Source organism: Electrophorus electricus, unplaced genomic scaffold, assembly GCF_041902795.1.
Source record: "Electrophorus electricus isolate QZ-2024a unplaced genomic scaffold, ASM4190279v1 Scaffold161, whole genome shotgun sequence".
Lineage (NCBI taxonomy): Eukaryota > Metazoa > Chordata > Actinopteri > Gymnotiformes > Gymnotidae > Electrophorus > Electrophorus electricus.
The window spans coordinates 37,501-47,500 of record NW_027658442.1 but is presented as its reverse complement, the minus strand read 5'-3'; the positions used below and the strand labels follow the sequence as shown (position 1 = coordinate 47,500).

Sequence of the window (10,000 nt, the reverse complement as noted above, 5' to 3'; positions counted from 1 at the left end):
CTGGGCATGAATGTGTTTGAACTCTTGGGCCTGGAAGTCTATTTCTAGGCTTATATAAAGGGTCAAACTTCTTGAAGTGTGCCCAGGCCCAGAGCTACTTTGCTGGGCATGACTGTGTTTGACCTCTTGGGCCTGGAAGTCTGGTAGTAGTAGTAGTAGTAGTAGTAGTAGTAGTAGTAGTAGTAGTAGTATGATTTAAAGGTACAAAGTGAATGAAGTGTGCCCAGGCCCACAGCTACTTTGCTGGGCATGACTGTGTTTGACCTCTTGGGCCTGAAAGTCTATTTCTAGGCTTATATAAAGGGTCAAACTTCTTGAAGTGTGCCCAGGCCCAGAGCTACTTTGCTGGGCATGACTGTGTTTGACCTCTGGGGCCTGGAAGTCTGGTAGTAGTAGTATGATTTAAAGACACAAAGTGATTGAAGTGTGCCCAGGCCCAGAGCTACTTTGCTGGGCATGAATGTGTTTGAACTCTTGGGCCTGGAAGTCTGGTAGTAGTAGTATGATTTAAAGGTACAAAGTGAATGAAGTGTGCCCAGGCCCAGAGCTACTTTGCTGTGCATGACTGTGTTTGACCTCTTGGCTCTGGAAGTCTATTTCTAGGCTTATATAAAGGGTCAAACTTCTTGAAGTGTGCCCAGGCCCAGAGCTACTTTGCTGGGCATGACTGTGTTTGACCTCTGGGGCCTGGAAGTCTGGTAGTAGTAGTATGATTTAAAGGCACAAAGTGATTGAAGTGTGCCCAGGCCCAGAGCTACTTTGCTGGGCATGATTCTGTGACCTCTTGGGTCTGGAAATGTGGTACTTTGAAGGATTAAAAGAGTGAAACGGTCTGAAGTGTGCGCAGGTGTAAAGCAACCTTGCTAGGCATGAAGGTGTGACCTCCAGGGCCTGGAAGTCTGGTGGTAGTAGTAGTATGATTTAAAGGCACAAAGTGATTGAAGTGTGCCCAGGCCCAGAGCTACTTTGCTGGGCATGACTGTGTTTGACCTCTTGGGCCTGGAAGTCTGGTGGTAGTAGTAGTATGATTTAAAGGCACAAAGTGATTGAAGTGTGCCCAGGCCCAGAGCTACTTTGCTGGGCATGACTGTGTTTGACCTCTTGGCTCTGGAAGTCTATTTCTAGGCTTATATAAAGGGTCAAACTTCTTGAAGTGTGCCCAGGCCCAGAGCTACTTTGCTGGGCATGACTGTGTTTGACCTCTGGGGCCTGGAAGTCTGGTAGTAGTAGTATGATTTAAAGGCACAAAGTGATTGAAGTGTGCCCAGGCCCAGAGCTACTTTGCTGGGCATGAATGTGTTTGAACTCTTGGGCCTGGAAGTCTATTTCTAGGCTTATATAAAGGGTCAAACTTCTTGAAGTGTGCCCAGGCCCAGAGCTACTTTGCTGGGCATGACTGTGTTTGACCTCTTGGGCCTGGAAGTCTGGTAGTAGTAGTAGTAGTAGTAGTAGTAGTAGTAGTAGTAGTAGTAGTAGTATGATTTAAAGGTACAAAGTGAATGAAGTGTGCCCAGGCCCACAGCTACTTTGCTGGGCATGACTGTGTTTGACCTCTTGGGCCTGAAAGTCTATTTCTAGGCTTATATAAAGGGTCAAACTTCTTGAAGTGTGCCCAGGCCCAGAGCTACTTTGCTGGGCATGACTGTGTTTGACCTCTGGGGCCTGGAAGTCTGGTAGTAGTAGTATGATTTAAAGACACAAAGTGATTGAAGTGTGCCCAGGCCCAGAGCTACTTTGCTGGGCATGAATGTGTTTGAACTCTTGGGCCTGGAAGTCTGGTAGTAGTAGTATGATTTAAAGGTACAAAGTGAATGAAGTGTGCCCAGGCCCAGAGCTACTTTGCTGTGCATGACTGTGTTTGACCTCTTGGCTCTGGAAGTCTATTTCTAGGCTTATATAAAGGGTCAAACTTCTTGAAGTGTGCCCAGGCCCAGAGCTACTTTGCTGGGCATGACTGTGTTTGACCTCTGGGGCCTGGAAGTCTGGTAGTAGTAGTATGATTTAAAGGCACAAAGTGATTGAAGTGTGCCCAGGCCCAGAGCTACTTTGCTGGGCATGATTCTGTGACCTCTTGGGTCTGGAAATGTGGTACTTTGAAGGATTAAAAGAGTGAAACGGTCTGAAGTGTGCGCAGGTGTAAAGCAACCTTGCTAGGCATGAAGGTGTGACCTCCAGGGCCTGGAAGTCTGGTGGTAGTAGTAGTATGATTTAAAGGCACAAAGTGATTGAAGTGTGCCCAGGCCCAGAGCTACTTTGCTGGGCATGACTGTGTTTGACCTCTTGGGCCTGGAAGTCTGGTGGTAGTAGTAGTATGATTTAAAGGCACAAAGTGATTGAAGTGTGCCCAGGCCCAGAGCTACTTTGCTGGGCATGACTGTGTTTGACCTCTTGGCTCTGGAAGTCTATTTCTAGGCTTATATAAAGGGTCAAACTTCTTGAAGTGTGCCCAGGCCCAGAGCTACTTTGCTGGGCATGACTGTGTTTGACCTCTGGGGCCTGGAAGTCTGGTAGTAGTAGTATGATTTAAAGGCACAAAGTGATTGAAGTGTGCCCAGGCCCAGAGCTACTTTGCTGGGCATGAATGTGTTTGAACTCTTGGGCCTGGAAGTCTATTTCTAGGCTTATATAAAGGGTCAAACTTCTTGAAGTGTGCCCAGGCCCAGAGCTACTTTGCTGGGCATGACTGTGTTTGACCTCTTGGGCCTGGAAGTCTGGTAGTAGTAGTAGTAGTAGTAGTAGTAGTAGTAGTAGTAGTAGTAGTATGATTTAAAGGTACAAAGTGAATGAAGTGTGCCCAGGCCCACAGCTACTTTGCTGGGCATGACTGTGTTTGACCTCTTGGGCCTGAAAGTCTATTTCTAGGCTTATATAAAGGGTCAAACTTCTTGAAGTGTGCCCAGGCCCAGAGCTACTTTGCTGGGCATGACTGTGTTTGACCTCTGGGGCCTGGAAGTCTGGTAGTAGTAGTATGATTTAAAGACACAAAGTGATTGAAGTGTGCCCAGGCCCAGAGCTACTTTGCTGGGCATGAATGTGTTTGAACTCTTGGGCCTGGAAGTCTGGTAGTAGTAGTATGATTTAAAGGTACAAAGTGAATGAAGTGTGCCCAGGCCCAGAGCTACTTTGCTGTGCATGACTGTGTTTGACCTCTTGGCTCTGGAAGTCTATTTCTAGGCTTATATAAAGAGTCAAACTTCTTGAAGTGTGCCCAGGCCCAGAGCTACTTTGCTGGGCATGACTGTGTTTGACCTCTGGGGCCTGGAAGTCTGGTAGTAGTAGTATGATTTAAAGGCACAAAGTGATTGAAGTGTGCCCAGGCCCAGAGCTACTTTGCTGGGCATGATTCTGTGACCTCTTGGGTCTGGAAATGTGGTACTTTGAAGGATTAAAAGAGTGAAACGGTCTGAAGTGTGCGCAGGTGTAAAGCAACCTTGCTAGGCATGAAGGTGTGACCTCCAGGGCCTGGAAGTCTGGTGGTAGTAGTAGTATGATTTAAAGGCACAAAGTGATTGAAGTGTGCCCAGGCCCAGAGCTACTTTGCTGGGCATGACTGTGTTTGACCTCTTGGGCCTGGAAGTCTGGTGGTAGTAGTAGTATGATTTAAAGGCACAAAGTGATTGAAGTGTGCCCAGGCCCAGAGCTACTTTGCTGGGCATGAATGTGTTTGAACTCTTGGGCCTGGAAGTCTATTTCTAGGCTTATATAAAGGGTCAAACATCTTGAAGTGTGCCCAGGCCCAGAGCTACTTTGCTGTGCATGACTGTGGTTGACCTCTTGGCCCTGGAAGTCTGGTGGTAGTAGTAGTATGATTTAAAGGCACAAAGTGAATGAAGTGTGCCCAGGCCCAGAGCTACTTTGCTGGGCATGAATGTGTTTGAACTCTTGGGCCTGGAAGTCTGGTAGTAGTAGTAGTAGTAGTAGTAGTAGTAGTAGTATGATTTAAAGGCACAAAGTGCTTGAAGTGTGCCCAGGCCCAGAGCTACTTTGCTGTGCATGACTGTGTTTGACCTCTTGGCTCTGGAAGTCTATTTCTAGGCTTATATAAAGGGTCAAACTTCTTGAAGTGTGCCCAGGCCCAGAGCTACTTTGCTGTGTATGACTGTGTGACCTCTTGGCCCTGGAATTCTGGTGGTAGTAGTAGTATGATTTAAAGGCACAAAGTGAATGAAGTGTGCCCAGGCCCAGAGCTACTTTGCTGGGCATGACTGTGTTTGACCTCTTGGGCCTGGAAGTCTGGTAGTAGTAGTATGATTTAAAGGCACAAAGTGATTGAAGTGTGCCCAGGCCCAGAGCTACTTTGCTGGGCATGAATGTGTTTGAACTCTTGGGCCTGGAAGTCTATTTCTAGGCTTATATAAAGGGACAAACTTCTTGAAGTGTGCCCAGGCCCAGAGCTACTTTGCTGTGTATGACTGTGTGACCTCTTGGCCCTGGAATTCTGGTGGTAGTAGTAGTAGTAGTAGTATGATTTAAAGGTACAAAGTGAATGAAGTGTGCCCAGGCCCAGAGCCAGGCCTGGGCAGCAGGGGGCGCTCCTGGCCATGCCCAGCGAGTTTCGTGCGAATCGGACCTGGTCCGGAAGAGATACGAAGGGAAAACTCATTACTCGTCGGGGTGGCACATCCAGGCTCTCGACCCTCCCAAAGCGTCCGACCAGGGTGCACCCTGCCGGGCATGGTTAGCCGCCAGCCCCCTTCCTGGAGGTCTGGTTGGCACGGGGTTTTGATTTTTCGGTTTCATATCTCTGGGCTCCTTGGGAGCAGAAAGTCGGTTGAGGGCCCTTTGGAAAGAGCCGGGGCTGCCGTTTAACGCTGTCCAAGCGGCAGGCGAAGCGCACCCACCGTTTTTACGCTATGATTTTTTAAAACCGCCGGGGCGGCAAACACAGGGCCGGTCGGGTTTGAAGACGAATATCTCTTCGGCCCTTGGGAGGAGAGAAGCAGCGCGGGTCACCTTTGAACGCGCTCGCTGCCAGGAACGTCTGGCGTAAAAGTTTCGTGGGAATCGGACGTTCCTAGGCTGAGAAGCGAGCGCCCGCCCTCGGGCGGTCGGGGGCCCCTTTCTCATTCCCCGTCTGGGCTAAAAATACGAGGTCGGACCCGATGGACTCGGGAGACTGGAGAGTACCAGGGAGACCCTGGAAGCAGGCGACCCGACCCACGCTTCGCTGTCTCCTCGGCCCTCGGGAGTAGAAGCGCGGGGACGGTGGCGTGGGCAGCAGGGGGCGCTCCTGGCCATGCCCAGCGAGTTTCGTGCGAATCGGACCTGGTCCGGAAGAGATACGAAGGGAAAACTCATTACTCGTCGGGGTGGCACATCCAGGCTCTCGACCCTCCCAAAGCGTCCGACCAGGGTGCACCCTGCCGGGCATGGTTAGCCGCCAGCCCCCTTCCTGGAGGTCTGGTTGGCACGGGGTTTTGATTTTTCGGTTTCATATCTCTGGGCTCCTTGGGAGCAGAAAGTCGGTTGAGGGCCCTTTGGAAAGAGCCGGGGCTGCCGTTTAACGCTGTCCAAGCGGCAGGCGAAGCGCACCCACCGTTTTTACGCTATGATTTTTTAAAACCGCCGGGGCGGCAAACACAGGGCCGGTCGGGTTTGAAGACGAATATCTCTTCGGCCCTTGGGAGGAGAGAAGCAGCGCGGGTCACCTTTGAACGCGCTCGCTGCCAGGAACGTCTGGCGTAAAAGTTTCGTGGGAATCGGACGTTCCTAGGCTGAGAAGCGAGCGCCCGCCCTCGGGCGGTCGGGGGCCCCTTTCTCATTCCCCGTCTGGGCTAAAAATACGAGGTCGGACCCGATGGACTCGGGAGACTGGAGAGTACCAGGGAGACCCTGGAAGCAGGCGACCCGACCCACGCTTCGCTGTCTCCTCGGCCCTCGGGAGTAGAAGCGCGGGGACGGTGGCGTGGGCAGCAGGGGGCGCTCCTGGCCATGCCCAGCGAGTTTCGTGCGAATCGGACCTGGTCCGGAAGAGATACGAAGGGAAAACTCATTACTCGTCGGGGTGGCACATCCAGGCTCTCGACCCTCCCAAAGTGTCCGACCAGGGTGCACCCTGCCGGGCTAAGAGAACAGCCAGGTGAACCCTGGAGGTTCCGAACTCCAGACCCCTGGACCCGACGGCTCAGTCCGCCTCAGGTGCACTACAGAGGTCCTCGGGCTGTCCCTGAGTGCATTAAAACGGAAATCAGAATTACTCCCCCGGGTGGCACTTCCAGGCTCTCGACCCTCCCAAAGTGTCCGACCAGGGTGCACCCTGCTGGGCATGGTTAGCCGCCAGCCCCCTTCCTGGAGGTCTGGTTGGCACGGGGTTTTGCAAATAGGTCCCGTCGGGTATATGGGAGAGCAAAGAGAATCAATGGGGTCCAAGCACTAAATTCATCCAGTGGCGTTCTCTGGAAGCCCAAGGGGAGTCCGAGGGGTGTTCGGCCGGCAAGGGGAGCTCTCCCTCGGACACATGATCAAACGCCTGTCCCCTACCGGAAAGTGGTGTGCTCTGGATGCCCCCCCCCCCCCCCATCCCCCGAGGGGGGTGCTTATCCCGCGAGGGGAGCCCTCCTCGGGTTAAGTGAACCATCATGCCGATTCCCCTATGGAAGTGGGCACATCCAGGCACACAGTCTGCTTTGCTCTCCCCGACCCGAGTGCGTCTGTTGGGCTGAGTGTACGCCCAGGCAACTGGATCCAATGGCTCAGTCCGCCGCAGCGTGCTTCGACGATGGGTCGTACAGCCATGCCACCAGGGTGGGCGTGTTTGTAAATGTACCAGTGGATTCTCGTCGGCCTGCCACATCCATGGTATCGACCCACCAGGCCTGTCCGACCAGGGGTTGACCCTGGACGGGCACGGTCTGTGGTTTGGCCCTTGTCCTAGATGAAATCGGGCACGGGGTTTTCTGGCCAGGTACCATCGGGTTACTGGGAGAGCGGCTTCGGTCTCCAGGTGAGACCAATGGTGAAGCAGCACGAGGCAATGGAGAGCATGCAAAGCGATGGGGAAGCCATGCACGGCAATGGCCACGAAAAAAAAAAAAAAATCACTACGGAAGGAACGTGAAGAACAAGGAGGAGTGTAGTGACACTGCCCAAAGCTGCCCGGTGTTGCAGGGGTCTATTGGTGTGTTGCTTCCTTGTTTGGTAGAGTGGAGTACCAGACCCGCCAGGGGTAGGCAAACCATTCCCCCTACGGTAAGTGAGGAGCCAGCCATTTGACGAGCGGGTGTCCACGTGTACGGGTGCGAGCGCTATCCCCCCACACGGGGTTAGGCCACGGCCTTAGGTGGACGTCTGCCGACCAGCCCCGGCTGATCCAGAACTTCTGATGTGGAGAGCGGTTTTGACAGATCCTCCCTGGTTCTAGCGGGTCAAGCCTCTGATGGGGGGTGGGGGTTATTTGTAACCCATCCCAGAACTCTCTGGGGGAGACTCAGACGGCCAGTCTGTCTACTCAGTTGTCCTATACTGGTGTCTGTGGTTTGGGAGGAAGGGAGTGCCCTGCTTTGTTGGCCTCCTCTTCAAACCTACCTGGGCCCACGAATCACTCTTCTTGGTTACATCACGAAACGTAGGTTGAGCGAGGCTAGGGGGGAGGGAATTCGACGAGGTCTTTCCCTTGTCCCCCCACCAGCGGCCCACGAAAATCAAAACGGCGTGAAGAGAGGGAACGCCGAAAGCACCTGGAGTCGGCCGTCCGCACCTCCGGAGGAGGTGGACGGGGTACGGTGCGGGCATGACCGGATGGGACAGCTTTGCATCAAGGTGAGAGGTCGGCGTCCGAAGGCCAGAGGGCGGTGCGCGAGCACGTTTACACTGGCCGCGGAAGCTGTCCTGGGTAGCCCTGTATGGCGTCTGGACCTGACGGCGCACGCACTTACAACCCGCTGCTTCCTAGCCCCCGGAAGGGGAGGCGGATGTCACTCGTGGTTCATCCCAGACCACGGTGCAAACTACCTGGTTGATCCTGCCAGTAACATATGCTTGTCTCAAAGATTAAGCCATGCAGGTCTAAGTGCACACGGCCGGTACAGTGAAACTGCGAATGGCTCATTAAATCAGTTATGGTTCCTTTGATCGCTCCACACGTTACTCGGATAACTGTGGTAATTCTAGAGCTAATACATGCAAACGAGCGCTGACCCTTCGGGGGATGCGTGCATTTATCAGACCCAAAACCCATCCGGGGGGCTCGGGCCCCCCGGCCGCTTTGGTGACTCTAGATAACCTCGGGCCGATCGCGCGCCCTCCGCGGCGGCGACGTCTCATTCGAATGTCTGCCCTATCAACTTTCGATGGTACCATAGTCGGCTACCATGGTGACCACGGGTAACGGGGAATCAGGGTTCGATTCCGGAGAGGGAGCCTGAGAAACGGCTACCACATCCAAGGAAGGCAGCAGGCGCGCAAATTACCCATTCCCGACACGGGGAGGTAGTGACGAAAAATAACGATACAGGTCTCTTTCGAGGCCCTGTAATCGGAATGAGCGTATCCTAAACCCATGGGTGAGGACCCATTGGAGGGCAAGTCTGGTGCCAGCAGCCGCGGTAATTCCAGCTCCAATAGCGTATATTAAAGTTGCTGCAGTTAAAAAGCTCGTAGTTGGATGTCGGGAGTGGGCTGGCGGTCCGCCGCGAGGCGTGCCACCGCCTGTCTCAGACCCTGTCTCCCGGTGCCCCCCGGATGCCCTTGGCTGGGTGTCCGGACGGGGCTCGGAGCGTTTACTTTGAAAAAATTAGAGTGTTCAAAGCGGGCCCGCTTCTCGCCTGAATACCTGAGCTAGGAATAATGGAATAGGACTCCGGTTCTATTTTGTGGGTTTCCTGAACCAGGGCCATGATTAAGAGGGACGGCCGGGGGCATTCGTATTGCGCCGCTAGAGGTGAAATTCTTGGACCGGCGCAAGACGGACGAAAGCGAAAGCATTTGCCAAGAATGTTTTCATTAATCAAGAACGAAAGTCGGAGGTTCGAAGACGATCAGATACCGTCGTAGTTCCGACCGTAAACTATGCCGACCCGCGATCCGGCGGCGTTATTCCCATGACCCGCCGGGCAGCGTGAGGGAAACCACGAGTCTGTGGGTTCCGGGGGGAGTATGGTTGCAAAGCTGAAACTTAAAGGAATTGACGGAAGGGCACCACCAGGAGTGGAGCCTGCGGCTTAATTTGACTCAACACGGGAAACCTCACCCGGCCCGGACACGGAAAGGATTGACAGATTGATAGCTCTTTCTCGATTCTGTGGGTGGTGGTGCATGGCCGTTCTTAGTTGGTGGAGCGATTTGTCTGGTTAATTCCGATAACGAACGAGACTCCGGCATGCTAAATAGTTACGCGGCCCTCCGCGGTCGGCGTCAAACTTCTTAGAGGGACAAGTGGCGTTCAGCCACGCGAGATGGAGCAATAACAGGTCTGTGATGCCCTTAGATGTCCGGGGCTGCACGCGCGCCACAATGGTTGGATCAGCGTGTGCCTACCCTACACCGAGAGGTGCGGGTAATCCGCTGAACCCCATTCGTGATGGGGACTGGGGATTGCAATTATTCCCCATGAACGAGGAATTCCCAGTAAGCGCGGGTCATAAGCTCGCGTTGATTAAGTCCCTGCCCTTTGTACACACCGCCCGTCGCTACTACCGATCGGATGGTTTAGTGAGGTCCTCGGATCGGCCCCGCCGGGGCTCCTCGCGGGCCTTGGCGGAGCGCCGAGAAGTCGATCAAACTTGACTATCTAGAGGAAGTAAAAGTCGTAACAAGGTTTTCGTAGGTGAACCTGCGAAAGGATCATTAACGGGTAACGCTGTCCGGCGTGCCTCCTCTCCCGACCCCCTCGACTTCGCCGTCCCCCCGCGTCGGGGCCCAGGGTCGAAAGGGTCTTCGGGGTTGCTGTTACACGTGGTCGCTTGCAGGTCAGGCTGGACAGAAGGCATAAAGGAGGAGCCTAGTCCCTCCCACCCCTTCCTCGTCCTCCGCCTCTTCCTCCGCGTCGTCCTTCAGCACCCCC

The 10,000-nt window shown here is 53.7% G+C and overlaps 1 non-coding gene across 1 annotated transcript; it reads left to right on the top strand.

Moving 5' to 3' along the window:
* The first annotated feature begins 7,947 nt into the window (after window positions 1–7,947).
* LOC145654816 (18S ribosomal RNA) lies at window positions 7,948–9,786 on the top strand. The gene has a single exon (XR_014121004.1). It is a non-coding gene; the product is annotated as an 18S ribosomal RNA (ribosomal RNA).
* The last annotated feature ends 214 nt before the right edge of the window (window positions 9,787–10,000 follow it).